This window comes from Aythya ferina (genome assembly GCF_964211825.1).
Source record: "Aythya ferina genome assembly, chromosome: 7".
Taxonomy (NCBI): domain Eukaryota; kingdom Metazoa; phylum Chordata; class Aves; order Anseriformes; family Anatidae; genus Aythya; species Aythya ferina.
In genome coordinates, this window is record NC_140302.1 from 16,340,587 (window position 1) to 16,366,223 (window position 25,637).

At 44.3% G+C, this 25,637-nt stretch overlaps 1 protein-coding gene across 4 annotated transcripts in view; it reads left to right on the forward strand.

The window, feature by feature from the left end:
- Positions 1-1,187: 1,187 nt before the first annotated feature.
- NDST2 (N-deacetylase and N-sulfotransferase 2) overlaps positions 1,188-25,637 on the forward strand; it is a 130,509-nt gene continuing 106,059 nt past the window's right edge. For 3 of the 4 annotated variants that reach the window (XM_084525774.1, XM_084525777.1, XM_084525776.1), the window contains exon 1: positions 1,188-1,346. The gene's annotated coding sequence lies outside the window, so the exon portion shown is untranslated. Of the gene's footprint in view, positions 1,347-1,591; positions 1,629-25,637 lie in introns of those variants that run through there. The other variant, XM_084525775.1, reaches the window with a different exon arrangement.

Genomic DNA, 25,637 nt, shown 5'->3' on the forward strand with positions numbered 1-25,637 from the left:
GCAAGTTTGAACACCTGATCTCGTACACATGTGCAATATCAATAAAAGTCTCTCAAACCAATTAGAAATACTTCATTAACTTGTGAGTTTTGACATGTTTCTTTTATACAGCATTATGCTTTGACCTTCCCTATAGAAAGAAATGGGTTTCCTGACAGTAAAATTTCAGTAGAAATGGGCAAATTAGGAATATTCAATATAGCGCTTTTTTTTTTTTTTTTTTTTTTTTTTTTTTTTTTTTACTGAATATGCAGGGAAGCTTGCACTTTTGCTTTTGTTTTTTATCTTCAGGAGGAGAAAGATGTTTCAGAGAAATGCAGTCTTAGCAGGAATGGCACGTGCTCTGTGCTAAGTAGGCACAGAGCACTGTATAGCCTGGAAGATGGAAAGGGAGTAATACAGCAGAGTCCTGGGCATGTGTTGGAGTGTGAGGAGGCTGGTGCAGGGAGAAGAGGAGCTACAAAGAGGTTTTACATCCATTTGCAGGTTAGTAGAGAAGGCTATGTCTGACACAGGACAAAACTAAAAGATGAAAGAGGGATGGAGATGTTGTGACATGGTGAAACCAGAAGAAAGGCAAGTGACTGCTGTTCTGGAGGTTTGAGGAAGGAGTAAAAGTTTGGGGGGGACAGGGTATATTTTGGGGCTACTTTTTCCACTACAGTTCTAAATGTGACTGTACGGCAGTATTGTTGCACCTGTGCGGTGTGTGATGTGCTGTCCCAGCAGTGATCCCAGCTGTAGCGTCTACTATGTGAGAGTGCTTGGACTGCGGGAGGGAGGGCAATTACCAAAAAAAAACCCACACCTCTTCTACCACAATCTCAAATTGTGGTTGGAAGTAGTAAATCTAGCAAATCTCATCTTATGGAATGTGGTCCAGGATCTCAAATTCTACCCCCACACACCCCCCAGCGCTGAACTCTGGCAGCGTCCCCGTGGTGCTTTGGGGCCATCCCCTGCTCCTTCCGCCGCCTGAGCCCTTGTCCATGGCGTGCTGCAGGGCCTGGGGCAGGGCCCCCCGGGCACCCCCAGCCCTGCCCCTGCCCCCTGCGGCCGGGCTCGGCCCCGTCTCCGTCCCCGCTCCTCCCGGGCCCGGGGCGTGTCGGTGCGGGTGTCGGTGTGGCGGCTCCTCCTCCCCTCCTCCCCTCGCTCCCTGCCCGCGGAAGATGGCGGCCGGGCGGCGCAGCGGCGGCTCCCCCAGCGGCCGGAGGGACGCCCAGCGGCCGGCAGCCGGCGGGCCACGGCCGGCCTGAGGCACAGCTCCCCGCGGCGCCGGGGGGACCCCGGCCCCCAGCGAGCCCGGAGCCCGGCCCCCAGCCCGCCCGGCGCGGCTCCTGCGGCAGGTGAGGAGGGCGAGGAGGAGGAGGAGGAGGAGGAGGGCGGCGGCGGCCCGGCCTCGGGGGGCGGCGGGGGCCGGCAGCCACCTGTGCGGGCCCGGCGGGGCAGCGGGGGGAGCGGGGCGAGGGGCCGGGCCGCCAGGGCTCGCTCCCCGCGGGCTCCCGGCCGCTGGGCTCCAGCCCCGGGCCCGAGGCACGCTGACGGCGGCGGTGCAGCGCCGGGCAGGAGCCGGGGTTAGCGCCGTGCTGGCTGCACGCCTCGCTGCGAGAGCACCCCGAGAGCCACAGGTATTCACGGGCACGGAGCGGCCCCGTGTGCCCGTTCCGCGGCTCGGGGCCGTGCCTCCTCGCCGGCAGGAGCAGAGCCCCAGGACCGGAGCGCGGGGACAGCCGAGGCGCCCCATCTGCAGCGGGCGGGGTGGCGGAGCTGCGCCGGGCCGGGCTCACGGAGCCGGCTCCTGGCAGCTGCCCCCGCAGCAGCTCCCCAGCCCGTGCCCCTCGCCGCTCGGGCCGGCTGTGCCGTGCTGAGGGCCCGGCCGCTTCCAAGAGCAGCCGAACTGCGCTAGGCCCGCGCTGAGCCAGTGGAAAAACTCCCTGCTAGGGGCTGGCAGCCGGCAGCAAATATTCTAAAACTTTTCCACTGTCAGCAGCTGTGAACATGGATGTATCTCGTAGCGTTATTGTTTGCTATGCTCACTGTTCTCTTTTAAGATTTTTCCTTCTCACCCCAGATTGCTCTTTCTTCTCACTTCTCCCCTTTAGGTTTTTCTTTTTCCCTAAATCCATGGTGTTGCCCTCTTTGCTGCTACTTCTCCAACATGTTTTCCTATTGCGTCTCTCCTTCCTCTATTTTGATATTTTTTCAGCCTATATAAAGGTTTTTTGTCCCTCTGTATGATTTTGACCTATGAATCACTGGAAATCTCAGAGCGCAGCGTAAATGAGCTGCAGAGCAGGGGCACAGAGCAGAACTAGTGGCACATCTGGCCTCGTCAGAGCTGTGCTCGGGTCACACAACCCAGAGCTGCTGCTGGGCTCCCGAACCTGGTGTCAGAGCCAGTGCTGCCCCCTGGGGAGGGAGGTCTGGGGCACCGGGCAGCACAACGGGGGTACGGTACAGAACAAGCTTAGAATTGCTGTTTTAAGGTTTAGAGTAATACCTGTGAGTGTCTGTCAGTCCAGGAGCACGTACACACATATGCCGTGTGTTTTCGGCAGTATCCAGTAGTTGCAGCGATGGTGCTGCATGCTGCATGGTTTTCGTGTAAGGCACGTCTTAGTGTCCCGGTGCCTAACCTTACATCGATGAGCTGGTAAAAATAAAAAGACTGGGCCTGGTTTTATATTAGCATTTCTATGGCTCCTTAAAAAATATAATGGGGGGAGAGGGGATATCCAAATGCAGATGAGGCCCTGATGTGGCCTGAACCACAGCGTATCTCCTCTTACTGTGCCCTGTGTGAGGGGTTTAAATGCCTATCTCTGATCTCTCTGTGGTGTATCTGGAATATGCAGTGGTTCTCAGAGCAGAGCTGCATAGATAAGATAATCTGTTTCATTTTAATTGGCAGAGTTGTTTACACATGATCTCTCACTCGTTTTCCTCTTTTAAAGGAATGCATATCTGTCCCTGATTACAGCTCAGGTCAAAATCCCTCAGCGCTCTCAGCAAATCTCCTCTAATTGGTCTCATTTACCTCTCATAAGGTTGCGCTTAAATTCTCTCTCTTCTCAAATCCTTCTCCCCAGCCCCTAACAAAATTTATTATGGGGTGTTTTACAGACGAGGGAAGAGCCTCTGGCTGTCAGCAGCCTTTGCAGCACATCACGTTTGCAGCCCAAGGGCCGCCGCAGCGCGGTTTGGGGTGCCAGGCGGCGATGCGGCAGCAGCACACACGCAGTCTGTGCCGGGGCTGCTGGGCGCGAGCGCCGCTTCCGCTGCCGCTCCTGGAAATAATTGGGGTGAATGCTCCCGCTTGTTGGCTCCGCTCCTCTAGCCTTTACGTAGGCGCTGCCGAAGCAAGGGTCTCGGAGTTCAATTTTTCCCTTTCTAGCTGTCTTTCCAGTCTCGGTGATTGAGTGTAAATACTGCCGAGCTGCTGCTGCTGTCTGTGAGGACGGGCTTTGAACAGCTCAGAACTGGCAGAAGCCTGGCGCTGGGAGCTTATTTTTAGAAGGCCCAGAGCAACATCAGCTGCCTTTGTAAAACGTGCTGTGATTTTCCCGAGCGCAGTCGCTTTGGTTAATTGAACGTAACATGAAGAGGTGAAGCTCTGCCTTTCATTATGCCTGTGCCGAGGCACTTCACCCCTGGCCTGCGCCGGCCCGGTCTGCAGGCGCAGCACATGCCCGGTCTCAGCGCTGATTCCAGCTCTGGAAATCTCCGAGGCTGTGTTTTCCATGAGCTGTGCCCGCTGCCCTTGTGCTGCTGGTTTTCCCACTCCGCCGACATCAGAGGGGAACGTGAGCGCTGCTGGAGCCGCCCCAGCCCGGCTCCCAGGCTGTGCTGCAGCAGCTCAGGTACTTGTGCGTGGCTGCTCCTGCTCTCCAGCAGCAACCTCCAGCAGAGCTGTGCACAGCTGCCTCTCAAATCCCTCTGAAGGACTGCCTGGAGTGCGTACACCGGAGCCCTAGCTGTTCTGTCTGCATAGCAGTATTTGAAGGTCTCGGGCCCCTGGCAGTTGCTGTTTGGGGACGTTTTTTCAGTACAGACCAATATCCAGAAAGGTTGTGCTACAGATGGCTAGACTGAATCCATATGTGCCCTATTAAAAATGCAGTAGAAACCTGTAGATGTGCGTGATGAATTAATTTCTACATCAGGAAGATATCTGTCCTCCATCACGTTATTGCCAGCTGTAATATTTTTAGTAAGCTAACTGATGGCCCAGCGAAGGCGAGGTGGCTGATAAGATTGTGAAACGCAGCCTGGGCCTTCTCAAAATATTTGTGGCTTTTACTGGGTAAGGTCCCAAGATCCGTTTTCACAGAAGCGGGAATTGGTGTTTGCTTGTTTTTTAAAGCAGCACAAACTCCCCAGACGAGAAGAGGGATGGTCACGGCCTGTCTCTATATATAGACTGAGCCTGCTTTGGATTTCGTTCAGTAAAATGGACAGCATGAAATAAATAACAGCTTCACGCAGCACTTGCACATGCACTGACAACACCGAAGGGATGTTCAGAAATACCTGTCCCTTAACTGCGTTTGTAGCTGCGTGTTACCAGCGCTGTCCTTCCTGCTGGCGTTGCAAACACAAAATATCGCCAGTGTTTGCGCCTGCTCTCAGGCTGAAACATTAATACTTAACTTAGCCTAAAACACTGCACGCTGCCTTTCCGGACATGGAAAGGAGAAACATGTTTTGTCCTCTCCTTGGTGCATGGGGCGTGGGCAGATCCTACTGCCGGTCCCAAGCCGCGTGCGTCACCCCGCAGTTACCATCTCCAGTGCCTGGGGCAGTGCTTTGTGTGCGGGGTGGAAGAGAGGGAGCAGGACCAGCATACAGCCGTACTGCGCCAGGCTGATCTGTTTTCTTCCTGGGCTGCAGTGCAGTGTTCTCATTATTCTGAATTCACTTTTTCTTCCCTTTTTTTTCCCCTTTGGAAGTGTCTACGTGTGTGGAAAAGGCTGTACGGGGCATTCCCTGCAAAGCAAGAGCCAGCAGAGGCTGTTTCTCCTTCCCTACCTCCCTGCTCACAGGAGGAGACGAGGGCTTGCGGGCACCTCCTCAGGGAGGGAGGCTTTCCCCAGGAGGGGAGAGAGTAGGACACGACACCGCGTGTGATAAACGACATGCCAAGGGGTCACGGCCCTCCCCGGGCCTGGGGACCGCTGCTGCTTTTATTTATTGATGTGCAGTTGTCCTCTGTATCCAGCAACCCTCTTGGGAGCCGGGTTGGCATAGATAATGCAAGAAGGAAGGAGGGGAGAGGGACAGCGAGATGACAATTTTATCCCTCCTTCCTTCATCTATTTTTTCTGCAGTTCTAGTCTGCCATCTGGTCTTCCTCCTCTGTTTCCCTGGTCTCACACATCCTTCATTTCTGCACCAGAAACTTCCAAGAAGATGGCTTTCCTCCGAGCGGCTCCTGCTGGGAGGCCTGCATGTCAGCACCGCTCGGTTACCTGGTGGAGCAGCTTGGTTTTCTTTGGTTGTGTTTAGCCTTACGGTTGTGGATGATTCCATTAGCCTAATATTTTATTGGTCTTTCAGCTCGTCTCTAATTAATGCTAATTTGCTTGGCAGTACTTCTGTAGTAAAATCAGAGTTTGCATGTGGAGTTTTGAGCTCCTCATCAGATATTAACTCTTAAATTATCAATCACTTTGGTGTAAATTCTTTAAAGGAAATAGTAGGATGACAGGCCCTAGCTATGATAATCTCCGAGTAATAGAGATCAATTTGGAAAACAAAAAAGTGCAGATTTCCTTCAGGAAGCTTAGAAGAACCCCAGAAAATCTTGTAAACTTGTATTTTTGTCTTACTAAACAGCTTTGTGTTAGCTCTTGGCCTAACTTGATACTTTTGAGCACACAGGAAATTTCACATCAGAAAGGGCTTTTAGGACAGCTAATTTAATCATCTCAGGGCTGATGAGGGTTGTAGAGTCATCTGACTGTACATAAAGGTCTACATCTGAGGTGGCCCCATCTGAGCTGGCTGCTGTGTGTTCCTTTTGCGTTAGGGCATAGCTCGTTTCGTCCTAAAGCAGAAGGTCACCTCTGGGGAGATGGATCACAAAAGAAGTCTTCTTTTGTCTTTCCACTGACTATAATTGAGACCGAGGATGCTTGGTGCAGATGTAGGAAATGTCAGCAGGACAGACGTCTAACAGGAGAGAAGCTGAACACCTCCCAGAGGGACGCTCACTTGCTTCTCATCCTGGGCTCCTTTCAGTGCAGCACTTTTAATGCCTTCACTGACAATTGATTTACGTAAATTTGTCTCTTCTGAACTCAGCTCTCCTACCCGTCTTCTTTACAGCGCTTTTTCTTTAGTTTTCTTCTTTTTTGGGGGGTATTATTTCTGAGGTAGTGGCTCTGTGACACTCACCCTTCATTCAGAAAGCTTTTGCAAATGCCGTGCTGTGCAACTGTTGATGGCCTTTTTGCTCTTAGCTCTGTGGTTAAGTTGTTCAGCGGTCAGGGTCCCCCTCCAGCTGGTGACCAGGACCTTACTGTGGTCCTGGCCAGCTGTGCCTGTTCCAGGGAAACCACACCAGGTCACAAGCAGGTCTGTGTTCCACACAGGATCCGAATAGTTGAGGTTACGCTTGGCTCTGGGAGCAAGCTGAATGTCAAAATGACCTGTAATGTCCTATGTGGCTTTTTTCGGCAAAGAAGCAGGCTTCTCTCCTGCCTTGCTTTGCACTGTTGGAAGTTTTATTTATCAACAAATGATGAGTTCAGGGTTGGGACGGACCAGAACGGTGGCACGTTATTTCTAGGTCACTGCTCGAAAGGCATAAAATAATTTCACAGCGAGCTGAATACCTCTTTAATATTTGATGGCCCAAGGTGAATGAGGAGCCCAGTAAGACTGGGAACACAGTGTGAGCTGATAAAAGGCAGAAATTGTCAGTGGAGAAAAGGCTGGGGTCTTGGCTGACTCCTTAAAGCGTTGTCCTCTTCCACCTGTCATTGCCCACGTCTGGCTTGTGCTTCTCTTCTGGGGATCATCTGCCCGGCCGTCTGCTCTGAGCCTAGGGACGTCTTGGAAGTGGCATCGTGTCAGCTGAGGAGGTGGGGAACTGGAATCAGCAGCATGCTGCTGCCACTGAACCCCCTGCCCTTCCAGTTACTGCAGGCTGGGAGATAGAAAAAGAGCAGGCAGAAAGTAACGAAGGCACTGCATCGATCCGCACTGAACGAACCGCCTTGTGAGAGGACTGCCGGAGCTCCCTGTCTCTCAGCTTTTGAACCCCCTTTCAGGAGAACCATACAAGAAATGACAGCATTGAACCTGTCTTTTCAGTAGCATAAATGGGGTCTTGGGCTAGTCCAAAGGCTACAAAGAGGCAGATTCATTTCAGCATCGAAGCCTGGCGTAAACTGCTAGTCTCCATGTCTAGATATTGTCCAGAGCACCTCTGAAACATCAAGCCTTCCCTTCTCCATTTCAGTTACAAAGCACATATTTTAATTTGTTACTTTTAATTTCCTTTTTTATTTTTTTTCTCCTCTTTAAATGTTCTGGATTCAGTCAGCGATACTTCAGCTCAAACTGCATGTGCTTTACTTTTGGCTGAGTCATAATCATCTTCCTCCTAAGCAGAGATCTGTCACTGTCTCCTGATTTAGTTTTGTCTGCAGGCTTCCATCCATATCCTTTTATGTTCCCGTTTCAGATCTGGCCGCTTGTATCAAAGCGTGGTGTGAACAAGTCTACTTCCCTGAGTCAAGGCTACCACGAAAACGTGCTGCGATGTGTTAGCACCTATGGGTTAGCGTCGTGTGACAGCGTGGGAACAGGGGAGGTTTCCATGGCCCAAGTCCATAGAAAGACAGAGATTTCTGCAGGAAAACTTGCTTTGCCTCAGATGAAATAATGGTGTTTGCCTTCCCAGCATTACTTTTAGATACAGATTCCTCACTAACCACATGTGATGGTACAGTGCCTGTGGTAGCGGGCAGAGCTTGGAGGTGTCTGTGGTGTCTGTGGGCAGGTTAAGGATGAGCTAGTGCTCAGGAATTGTCCTACTTGCAGCTGGCATTGTATATAACGTTTTTCTGAGGTTGTTACAGGTAATTCTTTTGCATGTTGTAGAGCTGTTGTGTAATCACCATACTTGCATGTCCCTTGAAGCTTTTTCCCATTGCTAAATGCAGAGGGTGAAGATGCCCTTTCAGCACACTCCCCTCTTGGTTTACATTCAGGCTGATGCTACTGCTGAGAAAAGCAATCCCATCCTCTGCTGACCCTTCTCAATATTGGCACAAGCACTCAGAAAGCAGGATCAGGAAACTGATGTGGAATTTAAAATAAACAGAACACAACAAGCCTTCTTTTTTCCTATGTTATTGTTCTGTAACGTGTGTGTGTGTGGGGGGAGTTATTTTTCAGTTCATCAGTTGGAAACCCAGTCAGGCTCAGATGTTTTTGTGATGGCACACTGCAGAGTGCCTCGGGTCCTGGCGGGTTGATGAAGTGTCAGGACTGCTGTCTTTGGAGGAGAGGAGAGGTGCAGTCACCTAAATAAACACATGCCAAATTATCACCTTTAGAGTACAATTTCATGTGGTGTAATCTGAAGGGAGTCTCACACTACTTCTCTTTGCATCAGTCCAGCAAGTCCAGCAAAATTTTAAAATGTCAAATTTATCAAGGTTAGACATTGGTGATAATTAACAGTGGTGCTAAACTCCAAAAGGGTGTCAGGAACAGGCAACGTAAGCAACGTAACAGACGAGCTGCGCGCCCAGCAGACTGTGAGCCAATAACTACAGCTTCATTGCTTCCTCTTCTTTTCCACTTTTAATTGGGCAGTGAATTTATTTTATCAGTGATTTCCTATGAGGAGGAAGATTGAAGAAATCAAAGCAGTAGGTGTTTCTAGAGGAGACGGAGCCAGAGGAAGAGGGAAGGTGTGACTTCGATCCAGGTACAGACCAGACCCGTGGTCACAGGTTCTGCGCTCGGATTCCTGAATTGTACTCCAGGACCTGTCAGCTTCTCTGATGAGGAATGCTTCATTATCGTTACATTCCTGTGCAATTTACCAGACATGTTATGTCAGAAAACTAGTTAGGTTTGTGTAGAGTGGTTCTTGGTCTGGGGTTTTTCTTTTCGTGCCTTCTTAAAAAAGAGATGTTTCTGTGTTTTCCTCAGTATCTTAGCACCCCGCCACTGACAGGCTGACCCATGGTACTGTTCTGAACAGATCTTTGAGAACTGAAATTACTGTGTGTGCTCGGGCCCCTTCCCCTTCCTGCAATTATATCTTCCTGAAATGCATCCTGTACAAGGGTGAAGATCAGCCAGAGACAAGGCTGCAAGACAAAGCAGTGGGAGTTGATGCAGTGTCTGTGCTGGAACTGAGGCTTTTTGTGAAGGGGGTGTCTGCAAACCATTTTGTCATACAGTCTATATTCAATAGTTCTAAAAAGAATGAAGTTTAAACAAAATTAAGACAAACACCTCTTCGTAGTAGGTGTAGGGTGTAAACCACAAATGAAAGATTCTTTTTCTCCCCTGTCATCAGGCTTCATCTTCATCTGGAAAAAGCATTTGGTAGGCATGCAGAGCTTGTGCAGTCTTCGTTGGCTGGTGAAGCAGGAACCGCCGTGCTCATACAGCCTCTGTTGTGTCGCTCTTGGGATGACAGAAACTGTTCCTGGGCCTGTGTGAAGTTTCATCCTACACTGCAGTCAATATCTTTTCTGATAGCCACCTTCTAGTGTAGCTGTGAAACTGCTGATGGAGCTGGGGAAGGGGCTGCAAGGCCTGTGAGCGCAGAGGTCAGCCCTCTCTCCATGGCCAGAATAAAAAAAAGGAGCTCACAGCCAAGCGAATGGAATGGCCCTGTCTGCGCAGACGTTAGGGCATAATCTAGCACTCATATCTCAAGTTTAGATACCCTAGAATCAATTATCCTTAGGTAATATTTTTAGTGAAATTTTGCCGTCTAACCTGATTGCACCTGACTGGAAGGAACAGAAGGAAGCAGCAAGAAATGCCTCCTTTCATGGGAAGCTGTGGGAATGGACTGGGTACTGCGGTGGGCGACATCCATTCTGTGAGGGCAAGGAGCCTTCCCATTCCTTCCTTTTCCTGGGCTGGATGCACTGAAACTGCAGAAATAGAGATCAGTGGGGAGTATGAGAAAAAAAGTGGGCTTTTAGGTAGTACTGATCTGAATCTAGCTCTGAACGGGTAATGCCCAGAGCAAAAGGCTCGTTGCTCTGTCACTGCGCCCAGGAGCATCTTAAACAGCGATGAGAAAATGTCACCTAAAAACACTTACGAATGTATGTTAATTGTTTTAATTTTTGGAAATGACAATTCTGGGAACCAGTACATGACAGCCATGAGTGAAGTAATTCCCCCTCTGTTGTGGTTGCTCGAGTATGGTCTCTCTCCTAGGGAACAAGTCATACTGTGCATTTTTTTGGCTTGGCAAACTTCCTGCCCAAGGTCAGCGTTCCCATTACACTGGTAGCACAGCATCATGGTGCTTTAAATGTACTAACTGCAGAGGTTATAAATGACTACTGATTTTTGAATGCTGCAATATTTAAGTATTCAGCTTGGAGCATTTTATTAAAGGGGCCTCATTACCCAGAACAAGCGCCAAGTGCTTTAAAAATTCTGTGCCTGTTTAATGTAGCTCATATTGGGCATAGCTAATCACTACTGAGGCTTAAAACCTTTAGTGCATCTGGGAGCAGGTAGCTGCGAGGCTGGGCAGAGGAATCCCCTTTCTCCTTCCTCTTCAATAAAAGCTCTTTCTCGACACAGAGGTCCAATTGCTGCTGTTCCTTGTACAGTGTGCGGGGCATAGCAATATGTGTGCAGCGAACTAATGCAAAGTACTCTCCTGTCTAGTGTTTCATTGTTCGTTCTGCCTGAGGCTTTGCAACCTTGGTCTTTTTTAGTTAAAGTCTTTAAACAATGGATTATCTGTTTTCACAGGCTTTAGAGGATTTGCAATAGCAGTTACCCTTAGGCATTTGGCTCAAGATTACAGCAATAAATAGGTTCACCAGAGCCCCCCCAGCCCTTCCAAGAGCCAGACGCTCATAAGATTTGCCCCTGACATATTTATCTACTTCTAAGTCCAGTGAAGTGTGTCAACCTCTTACCAATTTGAGATAAACCCTGTTCTTTCTGACCATTTGCACTCAGATGGTTTGTGAGAAAAGGAGGATGTGTGTGGTAAGGCTGAGAGCACCCTTGTTCTGCTCACAGGACCCTCAGCCTTGCTGGTACGTTGGCTTTACTACATTACCAATATGGATTTTCCTGGAGATCAGAGACCTGTTTTGAAAGTCAGCTTTGCTTTTTTTCCCCCAGTGCCCAGCAATCTGAACATTTCATACAGCTTTAAAGTGTTCAAATTGGAATGTAACTTCAGTCAATATTGGTATTTCTGATCTTTGTGTGTCAACTGCTATTTTCCTGAAAGAAGGTGCTGGGACTGTAAGGCCCCACAGCCGAGATTACAAACCAGTTGCCACCCAGTCGTGATATCTGACGTGGCAATTTCTGCAAGAGCACTTCCTGATTGCTTTGTTTAAACAGGGAATGTAATGTTTTCTTCTGTTACTACGAGATCTAAAGTAGTTTACGGTTATCAGACATTCGGCTGTGTTGCTTTGGAGAAAGATGTCAGCTGTCAGGAGGAGACCCAAAAGTCAGTTCTAATAAAAAGCTACATTTTCTATAGCAGCTTATTTCTGGTTAGAAGAGCTGTTCATTGTATGAGTTTGCATGGGCTGTGCTTTGCACAATGGGACTTGCTTTCTTCTAAAGAGCAGTTTCATCTCGGGAAAGTTCATTGCACAGAGATCTGTGACGTCCGTACATCCGAGGGCCTGTGAAGATTTCCACCCCAACAGATTCTATTGATTTTTCTGCAAATGCTATTTCTTAGCCTTCTGAGCTGTTCTTATCACACTGCATCGTGCTGCTCATCACAATTAAACAGCATGTGCCGTTTGGCTGCTGGCTTTATCAAAAGACCGTCCCATCGCATGTACACAAATTGGAAAAGGGAGATAATTCGATTCTCTTTAGAAGGTTTTTTTTTTTTTTACTTGCTTCATTTTTTTTTCTTCCTGTCAGTGAGTAACGATAAGCATTTACCAAATCACACTATGTTTTCAAAGTCTATAATACATGTTACCTTTGTCTTGGAAAACTTTGGGTTTACTTTTCAGCAAGAGATAAAAGCGTTTAAAGTATTTATAAATAGAGTCAGGTCAACTTCAGCACTTTGCCACGTAAATTTTCATCAGAAGATAGTGGAAGAATTGAGTCTTTTTTTGCGGCTAATACTTAAAATGATAGCAGCATTTTCTGCTGCAGCTTTACTCCTTCACAATACACTTCAATTCCCCTTCCAGGGGAAAAGTATTCTCATTTTTATTTTTAGTAGGTGGTTAAGTGATAAGAGAATTGGTAACTTAACTAAGGAGCGTAGCAAGTTTGTGGCTACACTCTAGAGAACCTTTATATAAAGGCTGTTGCTTTTTTCACTGGTTTGGAGAGGTGGGATAGGGAAATGTATCTGACCTATCTTGAGTCGGAGGGGAGTCCTCGTTGTTCTCTATAACTGTCTGGAAGGAGGTTGCAGTGAGGAGAGTGTTGGGCTTTTCTCAGGTGATTGATGAGTGACAGGATGCAAGCAATGGCCTCAAGTTGTGCCAGGGTAGGGTTAGATTGGGTATCAGGAAGGATTTCCTCATGGAAACAGTTGTTATGCTTTGGAACAGGCTGCCCAAGGGGACGGTGGAGACCCCATCCGTGGAGGTATTTAAGAGATGTGTGGATGTGGCACTTAGGGATGTGGTGGACTTGTGGTGTTAGGTGGATGGTTGGACTTGATGGTCTTAAAGGCCCTTTCCAACCTAAATGATTCCATGAAAATGAGTGTCTGTTACTGTATTTCTATCAAAATTAATAGAGATGTATATGCATATATGCATATGTAGATTGCACATGCTTTAGGCTTTGCAGAGCTGCTTAGAGACTCTGAAGATCCCACCCACACTGAGCATGCATGACCCCGGGGCTGGTCCTGGAATCTCCCGGGAACTGCAGGTCCCTGCCCGGTGGGTATGGCCAGCACTGGAGTTGTCACCAGAACTGAGGCTGTCCTGAACAGAGGTGTAGAGGGGACAGGAGGGAGCATCTGTACCAGAGCATCCCAGGGTTGTGCACCAGAACGTGACAGTGTTCAGACTGAACCGTGAAGATCCTTACAGTAGATGGAAACTGAAGCTGAAAGGTGAGGAAACTAGAGAGTATGGGTGTTGGGAAAAAATGCCTGTTTCTAGGAAATTAATGGGATTCAAAGAAACAGTGGTCATGCTGAGTTGCTAGTACGGTTTGTGTGCTAATGAAATGGAAAATACTGCATTAAGGGGGTACTGCATCTCCCAGCTTGTGTTGCCAGAGAGAAAAAATCAGACGGAGAATTGATGGGTGACCAGCAAGGATGGGCACACATGGTATGAGGAACGTAAGAAGGTTGGATTATAACAGGTTAGATGGGAGAGACAGGCTTTGGAGAAGAAAAGAAAATGATATAGCTAAGATAGAGATAAAAACCAGAAGATACAAAGGTTTGTAGTACCTTCTTGTGCTTTAGAGTGGAATCCAGGTCTCTGAATCTGAAGACTTTGCTATAAGAAAATACCTAAAACCTTCTGGCAATGCTTTTCCCTTTTTGTATTTCTTCTATACCAAGAACTACCACTTAGAGTCGTTATAATTTATGGTTGGCTCAAGGATGCCTCTGTGGCAGAGCAGACACTGACAGCACTGCCCGTATCAGCGCGGTGATCATGTAATGGAACTCCTCCTTTAGGATGCTGTTCAACGTAGAGCTTGGAGACAGGAGGAGGGACTCATGCAGAGATGTGTATGTGCATGTGTTGTACACCATCACATTCAGGTACTTCGAGAGTTGTAAAGACAAGCACTGGAAGGATGGAACGTATCAGAATTAATTTTGCCTGTGCAACCTTAATGCATCACCCTTACAAAGAACAATTTTGGACTTATGTGGGTCATGAAGATACAGGGGAAAAAATTCATTTTCCAAAACTTGTTCTTACCATCTATACATGTTTTACTGTACTTACTGTGAGGAAGAAAACATGCTACAGATCAAAGATTTTAATCTACTGGTATTAGTTGAATTTTTGGAACCCAACAATGTGTGTTAAGCTGGCATTGTTTATGTATTAATCCTTCTTGGTGGTGTTTCAAGAGTGGTATGTGCAATTCGCAGCCTTAAAGTACTGTGTCTTGGGAGCTCAACTTGCTGTGTTTGCAAGGATTGTTTTCCCTGTCTTTGGGGAGTGAGTTGCAAAAAAGTCCTACCTTGAATTGTTTCCTGTGTTTTGTCATTTGGTCTTCTCTTCTGTGATAGTAACATTAGTGTTTTGGCCTAACTGATGGCAAAGCTTTGCTAGGATACAGGGAGCAAAAAACATAAATCTAAGTGCTTTTAAGGAAAAAGGAAGTGGAGAGATTGAGGGTGGGAGGTCCTGTGAAATAGCTTAATATACAACTTGTGAGTCAGTAATTTCCTCTTTCCTTTTGCAGTTTTCTTGTCCAGATGGGGTATTTTCTTTTCCCTCCTCAAGCCAGCTTTTTTTTTTTTTAAAGGAAAAAAAAATGCAAAAATAGTGTGCAGTGGCACAGGTGTTTTTCAGGCCATAAAACTGACAGGAAGAGCAAAGAGACAGGAATCCTTTACTGGAGCAGCAGATCACGAAGCTCATGGCATAAATGCTGCTCAGATCCCCCTCCTGCTTACCCCATCTACTGCTTACCTAGACAACCCAAAACACTTCCCACCTTGAGCTGGCCAGTGAAGAAGTGTGCCTCTTTAGAACATACTCTGCCGTAATAGCTGACATGCGAAGTCTTTAGACAAGACAAGTTACTGTGAATGATTGTAAAGAAATCCTTTTAGATTCAAGACTGAAACGACAATTCAGAGAGGTCTGCCTCCCTTTTCATCTCAGTGGCATATTGCCGCAGAATCTTTTCAGTAGTTACATTTTTTCAAGTGTAACTTTTTATTATGAGGAAAAAAAATCCCACATTTTCTGTTACTGTTTTCTACATCAAGGATTTCATGTTATTTTCCCAGGAGGATTGTTCCTTTTCTTTAGATTTATATTGGTAGTGATTTAAATTTGGGGGCTCTTACTGGAGCTGCTGTGTTTTCTGCAGACCTGTTACATTAGCCCTACTTGCACTGAACTAGCTGATGTAGCTCAGCAGCCCTGTGATCTGGTGCTTTTTTCTGAATCAGTCCCGAACAAGGATCTCCTGTGTTTCATTAGGCACTATAATTAAAGCAGACCAATTTTTCCATATTACTTAGTTCAAATCCATGTCTTCACTTAGGAGAGACCAAAGAGATTAACAGTTCACTTGGTCACTTAGTCTTTGCTAAAACAAATGCTTTGCCTCTGCTCTGTTACAAAGCCACCTTTTTGGAAGACCACTGTTGGCAACCTGCATGCAGTATTTAGGATGTCCGCTTTTCCTGTAATGATGTGGCAATTCATTTTACGTCATGCTACGAGTTTTGTTTGGTATTTAAATGCTATTCTGATTTATTTAGCTCTAGGAAATGTCTACTCTGGAAGGGAAGAGGCAGCCATTGCATCCAGAAGCTTACTACTTGGAGTAGGCAGCATACAGATGTAACGAGAAGTGGGACACAGCAAATGTCGGCGAGGCTGCCTGGTGACCAGTGGCTTGCTGTGCCTTTCCAGCTCTGTGGGCTGTGCAAAGATGTTTTTGAGCCTCCTGTCTTTTTAAGCAGGGTGGAAGGAAGGCTGGTGAGCTGGCTGTGGGATGTGGCTTCAAATCTTCTGGAGCAGAAGGTCGGGATGAGAGACAGGCACAGATTTTTCTGGTGGATTAAAAAAAAAACAAAAACACACACAACAAAAAACAAACAGGAAGTGAGTCATGTTCCACTGCCTCTGTTAGCAGCACTGAATGGAAAAAGCTGATGGATACATGGTTTCCATATTAAATAACAAACACAATAGGTAGGAAAAGGTGTTGAGGGTTGGAAGCAAAATTTAGGCAGCACTGGGAAAATTGAAGAAGGACTTTTTGAATGTTTTAAAAAGAAACTTATAGGAGATGTTGATTTGTAATTGACCTTTTCATTTTGCACCCAGCATTGGATTCAGCTGTTTTTAAGCTCTAGATAGTTTGACTGTGCCAAAAGTTATTTTTCAGGATCAAACAGAAAAATGGCATTTGCTGGAGGCCTTTTTGTAAAGTGTTCTGCCTTTTATCTCATCTGCATAGCATGCATCAATGGGAGGTGCCTGCTGTGTCTGTTCTCCCCCTTGACTCCTTAATTAGCAAGTAACTATTTTTAGTTATTTGTCAGTACTATTTCAGAGAGGTAAAAACAGGTGGGTTGAGCAGAACACAGATTACGCTTTGTAGATAGTTAAACTGAATTCTCATCAATAAGAGGAGCGAAATAGGAAAACAGTACCTTATGTGCAGCACAGGTCTTTGTCCTTTCTTAGTACTTGTGGGTGGATCCCACGCTGTTGCCTTTTTTTTTCACAGGGCCTGCTAAAACCTTGGTTTTCCAAGTAGGCGTCACTGCATCGTGTCACAGATTTACTGGGAGCCTGTGTGCAATGGAAGGGGTAGTTGTAGCTGTAGTGTTTGTACCTCTGCTACTTCAGAGGGGGAACAAAGGGTTGGGAAAGTGGGACCATCTTCAGTTACAGCCTGTATTGAAAAGGAGGAACTCAGCAAATACCCATCATATTTAACTTCTTAGCATTAGATAAACACTGTAAAACTCACCAAAATGCTGAGTGTTTCACTGATGTTTTGATATATGACCAATCCAAGTGTCTTCGGCTCATTCAGATTGAGTGCTTTTGGCCATAGCCCCTGTGTAATGTGCCAGAAGACCTTTTTTTTTTTAATATGTCCTGACAAAATGATGTCATTGATATTTGGTTGTTGCCAGCATCGAATGACTCAAAACCATTGCATGAGCTTCTGCCATTTCAGACACAGTGGTGATCTCATTGTCAGGCCTATCGGAGATATCCTTCAGTTTAATACTTTAACAACTGTTGAATCATCCAGAATTGTTCTAATAAATGGAGAGATTACTTGACGCAAGTGAAGCCCTTACTTCTAATGTCAGGGAAATAATACCAGATCTTCTTAGAGTATGTAGATACCTGTGTTTTCTAGTTGTCAATACAATAAAAAATAAAATGAAGTAAGAGTACCTCTGAAGATGGATAGCAGAATATTTAATCTATTTCAGGGCCACCTGTAATTGCAAGAGATGAATTACTGCCTATGCAAGGCTTCTTAATTGGCGAGAGGGTCATGCATTTCCTATCAAGGTTTTCAGATGATAGAGGGGAAGTCAGCAAGCACACTGACAGGGGTTTTGGCTTTAGCTTTGTCGGTAGTTCTGGCCAGGTCAGGACATAAAACGCTCATGTCTGTGATAGGTATAAGGAAATTACTTGCTTAGCCCACACTAACAATTTGGGGTGGATGAAGAAATATCGGAACGTATAAGAGGGTTTTCAGTGTATTTCTTTCTTTCTGTCAGTCAGCTAAGTAACCTCTTCCAGTATTTTTTAGGCATTTTTGCCTGTTTTTTATATCTACATTTTTTATATATGCTGCTTTCTTAATTCTGTAAAACAACTTCATGAAAACATTGGCTTCTGCAAGCTTCACATCCTGCATTTAGGAATGAGATTTGATGGCAAGTTCAGATGAGCAGTACCCCAGTAAAGGGCTGATTCCCATGGCTGTTCCAGCTGTTTCCGCCATCAAGGGAGGAGTGTCTCTCTAGTAAACTGCAGTTCCTGAAAAACAGTTTCTAGCAACAAGGTGGTGTATTCAGATCATTACGTTGCTGATAAAATATTAGGCAGAAACATATTCTGCAGTGCAGGCAGGCTACTTAAAGTAAATGCAGGCTTCTGGTGGGGTTGAGGAATAATGTGGAATGTTCTAGAACCATCCTCAAGAACTGTGACAGAGCAGACCCAGTTATCTGCACCTTGTTCAGGCAGATGGTGGCACTTTTTTAACCTGCTCTCCAATCATGTTCTTTTTAAACAAAATCCAGTGTTATCTCATTTTGTACTAAAATTTATTTGCCGTTTTGTTTGTCTGAACCCTTTGTCCTTGTTCAGGAAGTGAAGAGGGGCCAGAGGCCTGTGCCATGGCCTGCGCTCTGCCCTCACTTCACGAGTGTGCATCGTGCGAGGGCAGCTGTGCTGCGCAGTGCTGCTGGTGTGTAGACCCAAATGTAGAGATAATTTCAAAATAATCAGTATCTCTCTATCTCCTCCCAGTGATCAGGTGCGTCTAGCTCTGTGCATTTTGTTGTTGAGGTGACAGATACTGGCCTCTGTGACAGGCGTGGTCGGCCTGTGGTGTCACAGCTTATAAATAGCTCTACAAAACAAAGGTGTGCTCCAGGTTAGGGCTGAGCTGTGTGCTGGAATTATGCCTGTGGGCCAGGGCTGGTGTGGTAAGGGATGCTGGCCAGGAGCTGAGGGGCACTGGGGGCAATTTGTGATGCCAGGACTAGAACAGAGAGGTTGTCCTAGATCAGCGTCTTGCGTTGGCTTGCTGAGGGGGGAATGGGGGAGAAGAAAATGAAGATAGTGCACTATAGCCAGTATCTTCTTTTTTTCTCATCAGTAAGTTCAGTCAGTGCATATTAATTAATTAACGAATAAGGTAATTTTTGCTACCTCCTTGGCTTGTATTATCTCAAAGTCTCAGTATATGGCACGTTAGATTTTTGCATATGTGCTGTTGGATGAATACAGTGCAAGCTAAGGGAAGAGAAGCCTTTTCACAAACCTGTCTGAATAGAATATATTCAGAAACCAAAGGCACCTTTGTGTAGCCATTGTGACTTGAGAACGATGGTTTACTTTGTAATGTACTAGAGAGAAATAATTCTACTGAAGAGTTCCTATTTCTTTATAGAAACATAATATTCTGTCCTCTTTTAGCATATGGCCTTTGTGTACTGTGCTTTATTACCATCTATCTACTCTCATCCCTCCATTTCCCTTCTTATTCTGTCCTTTGTCCTCAAAGCTAAAAATAAAATTTATTTAATACTTATAAAACCAGCGATTCTGTTTCTGGTACTGGAGAAGAAATTTGTGGTTGGAATTGTTTCATCCAAGCCGAAATTTTGCCTGCAATTTCTTGTGTGCTGTAGTTGAAAGGATATTGGCTGTGCGTTAGTGCATATGTGGCTGGAAAGGATATGTGGAAGTGAGAGGCAGAAGCTGATATTTTCTTTCCCTGTGTTTTTTAAGACAGAAACTAAATATAGTGAGTGTTAAACAGATGGTTATGTTGTCTTGTAATAAATATTTGAAGAAAATTAAATTATGTCCTGCCTGTTTGCTGACGACAGTTTCAGCCCCCATAGTAACAGCAGTAATAATAATAGGAGGATTTACAGTGTATTTATTTTTTAATTCTCAAAGTGAGGTACCTAGGAAGGTCATGTAAGGAGATTTTTTTAATGTGGGAAAGATCAAGTGATACGCTTGAGGTCATCCAGCATGTCAGCGAGTCTCTTGAAAGAGAATGCAGGTCCTCTTGACTTCCAGACAATGTTTCCATTTTAAACCGTGCTGACTTGCAAAATACTTATTTGAGCATTTCCTTCAGAACTTCATTGTTTGACTTTTTTTTTTCTTAATTTCCACCTCATTTTTTGTAAATGTTAACTCAGAGGTGATAATAAAAAATAGACGTACGTTCCTGTCCTGTGTACTTGAGCAACAGGCTTGCTATGAAAGCCTATACTGAACGCCCTCCTGGAGTTTTGTTGTGAAGAAGAAAAGGTGGTGGATGCCAGAGAGATGATGAAGACTCAGCTGAAATGAGAGATTTTATTTATACAGCTGAGGTTCATCTTGTGATATTAATAGAGTACAGCCATTTCTTTTAGATAAATGGGGTGGATTTTGTATTTAGCTGAGGTCAGTGTACTACTCTTTCCAACACGAGCCAGCAAATCCTGTTGCCATTTAGCTGTTCACATACATTACCTTATCTTTACTGGGAGGACTCTTCTATTTTCTTCTGTAAGGCTTTCTGATGTTGCTAGATCAAAAGCTCTATGTGAGAGATAAAGGATGAAAGTGAGGACTGTAATATATCACTCAAAGGCGAGAAAATTTGACAGTGAAATGGATCCACGGCAACAGAGAAGTTAATCTGTCCCCTAGTCTATCCTCTTTTTTCAGGAGTCTGCAGAGGCGGTGGAAAAGCAAGTTGTGGAGTTTGTGTTCCAGTAACCCATTTCACACCAACTTTCAGTGAGGTTTCTCTGTTCAATGACTGGAAGTTGTTGTTTCACATGGCGTAGAGTGGAGTTGGTGCATATCACATGACTGTTTATGCAATGGGAGTAGTTTGCTTGCTTTATTGCATTAGAGTGTGTAATTGGGAATGTAACTGGCTTTTTTTCTTTCTTTTTTTTTTTTTTTTTTTTTTCCCCTGTTGGTAGGGAGAGAGCAAGACCTGGGATTCTTCAGTGCCTCTGTAAAAATTTGTCATCTGTCCCAGCTTAAAGATATATTAATAGCATCCTGATCTCTTATATGCATGGTTGGTCCTGTTGCTTGGATACTAACATAAAGTGATTAGAAATCATTAATGTAAAAGGAACAAAATAGGTCATAAAAGTACCCTGTTAGGTGTGCTTTGCCCACCGTGCACATCAGTACTTGGTTCTTTTGTTTGCTTGTTGCAGGTTGTGCTTTGCGGTAATGCTGCACAAGGCTTTTTACTAAACTGCAAGAATAATGCCCATGATATTTTCTGCCAGCTTTTGGGATTCTTTTGCGGATTCTTCCCAATTCTTTGAAATACATCCATATCCATTTTTCTCACATCATTTATACCCTTCCCAAATACGTTACCTTGTCTGTGTGTCTGATCAAAAGCTGTCTTGTCTTTTTAACTTCTTTCAATATGCAATTGTGGTTTTAGTTTCAATGCACTTTATTACTCTTTGTGGCAAATACATAACCACTTTGTCACATAAAGGAGTGTTAAACATCTCTACAAAAGTCCCTTGTTTTTTAACATCTCCCTGGGGTCTTGTAATGCATTTGTTAGGGCTCTGAAGAGATGTCACTTTCTAACCTCGTTTCTGGTTCAGCTATTCTCTTTTCCATCATTTCATAAAGTGTTTCTGATTTTCTTCATGAAAATATATGCTCACTTACCTCTTTTTCCATGCTTTTTTTCAAGCGTGGAAGAAAATATCTGACAGTTTTAGTGATTTTTTTTCAGTTAATCCTCTGTTTCGTAAAGTTTATTCACATGTAGAGGTGCTGTACTTTATTCCAAATGTGATTCCCCTCTTCCACCCAAACTGTTCTAGTAGCACTCCGTGATACTTTTGATTTAAGGGTCCAGTATCTAAACCAGTTTTTTAGTTTTCCTTACTTAACCAATTGCTAGCAGTTAGACTGCAGTAACTGAGTTCTGAATTTGTTTCAGTTATGGAATAAATCATTTGCTTAAACTGTATCTTTGTAGGCCTCTTGTATGAACTGACAAAGAAGGAAGAAGGAAAGCAGTGATGCAGGTTTCCTAAATTCACGATGGTAAAGAATGAATTCATGGATTTCAGGCACGTGGAAGTATTGCTTGCTCTTGGAGAATTGTTATGTGTTGTTTAGCACCAGTATTACTGCGAACGAGTGTTAAGCGTAGACATCTTACATCAGTGTGATTTGGTGATTAGGGAAAGGAATGTAGAAGGATTGTTTTGTGCTTAATATGCTGTAGCTGGGATTAGGAAATTTGACGTGGGTCCCTCGTTCTGCTTTTCACGTTAGCTTTGGTAATTTATTTCAATGCTGCTTTAGTTCTGTTCTTTTCAACTAGGATAAGACTTCTGTTCTAATGTGTGTCTCTGTTTCTTTAGAAAAGTATGTGGGACAGGGACTGTCTTCTGTTTGGTATACAGAAATCAGATTATATACACAGATACGGATGTGTGCCTGTGTATGTGTTTGGATAGATTTCATAATATATAGCAATCCTAATCTTGTCTGAAGCTTCTTGCTGTGTGCTGTAGTATAAATAGCAATGAGAATATAGCTGAAACAAAAATGATACAATGCTTTCTCAACAATCTGGTCATGAAATACAACTTCTTGTTTTAACTGTAGGTGGTGTTTTTAGGTCTTGGCATAAATACCGTATGATGGCTTTCTGAATTCATAGGTCAGTGCACAAATATATACAAGAAAAATTTATATCCATCATTTCATAACTTTATTTCTTTCATATTATAATTCTTATTGCTATACAACCCAGTCTCCTTTGTGCCTTATTTTGCATCACAAAATGCACTTAGGAGAAATAGAGAAATGGATAGGATGAGAATGTCAGACCCAAGCAGAGCAGTGATATATGTACAATACAGTGTTCTGTTTCCAGTGGTGCCTGATGGTCAGTTGTTTTGGGGGAAGTACTAAAATCTCCATTATGGACAATTATGTCATTAGGTGTGAGAGTTTTAGAAACACTTCAGAGATTTAAGCACATACATCCTGCTGAACAGCAAGGAGACTAAAAAAAAAAACAAGCACAACAAAACGGTGTAAATGCCTGTCTCCTTTGTGTCTGAAACTAAATTTATTTCTGTTTTCATATGTTTTACTAGCTCTTAAAAAAATATTGCTCTGATAATGGTTTACATAGATAGGCATGGCTGCTTCTCCAATTCTGCCCTTCCATTTTAAATAACTTAACTTTTGATTTTACTGTGTGTGTTGTTATCGCTTAAAGTAAACAACTTGTTTAGTCAAGATTTATTATCTGCACAAATACTGAACAGAGGAGGCTAGCTAGCTAAGTTAGCAGGCTTGTGGAAAAGAAGCAGGTGGTGTAGAAGATCATACCTTGTACATGAGTCAACAATGCAAATAATGCATGTGAAGGAGCCCAGCGTTTGAGACACGTAATCTTTCTCTCTAGCGTGAACTGGTAAGATGTCAGCTGGAATGCTGCAGACGGATTTGCACACCATACTTAGGAAAGATCAAGACCAACTGGAAATAGCTCATGAGAAAGCAATTGCAATGAAAAGCTGACCTACAAGAAAAGAAAGAAAGAGACAGGATTGTTCAGGCTGGAGAAGGTAAATTAATTTAAAAACTTTAAAGTGTGCTGCAAAGAGAAGAAGAACGGTTTTTCCTCTGTGTTCACACAGAGTAAGACCAGATGTGAAGGGCTTAAATTGCAGAATTTAGAGTAGACTTTAGGAAAAGCTTTCCAGCAGTGCAAGTAGTTAAGAAGTAGACTGGATTGACTAGGGACCTCCTGAAGTTCTGCCTTGGAAGACTTTAGCAGAGATAAAAGGCGCATGTGTCAGGAATGCTTTAGTTGTCACTGATCTTACCAGAAAGAATTTCCTTCCAAGCCTGTTCTGTGTGATTTTAAGGGTACCAAAATTGTTTCTGTAGTGTTCCTTGGTTTTAAGCATATTCTTTGCCCTGATCATTTTCTTGAGGATTTCTCTCTCTGCTAAATACATTTTCAGCCACGGTGGACTGAAACACATTGAAGGTGGAAGCATGTTAAGAAAGTATATGTTAAAGAATGCTACTATAAATAATGTCAATATATTTTTTAAATGCCTTGTTTACTTTTTTTTTTTTGCCATACTGACCAAATGACTGATGTGACATAAATTCTTATATGCTTACTAATAAAGCTCATAATCAGAAGACCTCTCTTTTTTTTTTTTTTTTTCCTTATTTCCTTCTCATGCTCTTCGTTGCTCTGGGTGCGAAGTGCCCAAGGGCTCTCTCTGTGTTAGAATCTTCTGTGCATTTAATCATCCTCACTGAAAGTTGTATTCAGTTGAAATTTTATGTTTGCTTCCTCTTGCAAATATTTAATAACAAACCAAGAAAATCAATGCTAATGTTTGAGAGCTCCCCAAATACCCTTCTTCCACGCTCAAAACTCATCGGTGATTCTTGTTTTGTTTCTTTTTGCCAGCTTCCCGCTTGTGACAGTACTTTGTTCTCCTTGCCTGCACAGTGACTTGAGTAGCCCTTTGTGAAGGACTTCACAAAATCTTTTGAGAAAGTTCCAATAAACAATGTGTTCTTGTATTCCTTTGCTCCACAGGTTTTTTCTTCCTAATCCTTGAAAGAATTCAGCTCCTTAACAGATCTACCTTGTGTTCAATTCATCTTGTCCCTGCATCCATGCTAAAATCTTCAGTGTTCACGTGCTCCAAGTGATTCGTCTTCCCTTTGTTCTTGAAAAGCCCTGGGGTTTTTGCAGGCTTCCCAATTTACAGTCTTTCAGTTTTATGTTCCTGTACCGAGGTGTTGCTGACAAATGGAAATACAACGCCAATATACAGTGGGCATTTTTCATTGGCATGGCTTCATGCACAGTCCCACTTTTCTCCAGCCCCTGCACAGTTGTGTGCATAGTGAGTGCCATTAGAAGCAGGCAGATTCACAATGAATTGAGTCTAAAAATGAAAAGTGGCTTGGTCATCACAGCGTATAGCTTCACAGGGCAGTGGTGGCTGGACAAAAGCAGTGTGCGTCTGGTTAATGTGTGGGAAAGGAAGGGGAAGGAAGATAAACGCCTTGTTTTGACAGTGCTGTTGGTTTAACTGTGTATCATACATAGCTTAAGATATGTCGGATTGTCTGGTTTGGTCTTGTCTTATTAAATTAGATAAGTTAAGCTGAGAGTAGGAAATTCTCAACAGGGAATCGCAGAAATGTAAACACATTACCAGCAGCACTGAAAATCATGGTTAGCCACGTGGAGACCCTGTCTTACTGTAACTTACTGAGAAATGTATGTTTTTTAGAATGTTATTGCAGGCTAATTATTTTTCCTAACTTCTGATGCTGAGTTGGAAGTGAATCAAATGTAGGTGAAGAAAGGACGCAACAACCAAGCACAAGAGATGTTAAAAATAGGGAAGGAGTATAAAAATCAGATATTTTCCATTTGTAGGGAGCTAATGGAGAGAATACAGTCAAAAATCTTAACCTGAAGTCTGTTTCGGGGGAGACTGAAGCTAGAAAAACACTAGTGTGCTTTGGGGTGGGTGGCTGTGCAGCAGATAAGTCAGTTTGCAGGTGCATTGTGACAGCAAGTATCAAATTAATATGATTTTGGGTTATACAAATTAAAGAGGAGTTCCCTTCTTTAACAAGTTTGAGAGTTAATTTGCCAAGACTGCAGGCCCCAAAATCTTGTTTCTAGACAGATGTAAACCAATTGAAGAGAGCTGAGGGAAAAATGACAAATGACTGCAGACTGAGGGACTGATGGGCGAATGTGCTTGCCTTGCCTATGTGATAACTAGAAGTGCTGTTTTAAGGAGTGATAACAGTCTACGAATGTAGGGAGGCACATGTTTGTCTGATAACAGTCTACGAATATTTGAGAGGCACGTACTTGAAAGGTGAATACTAATTAATTTAATAAGGTAAGAAGGGATATAACTAGGAACAAGGGAATGAGATTATAAAATATATTAAAGTATG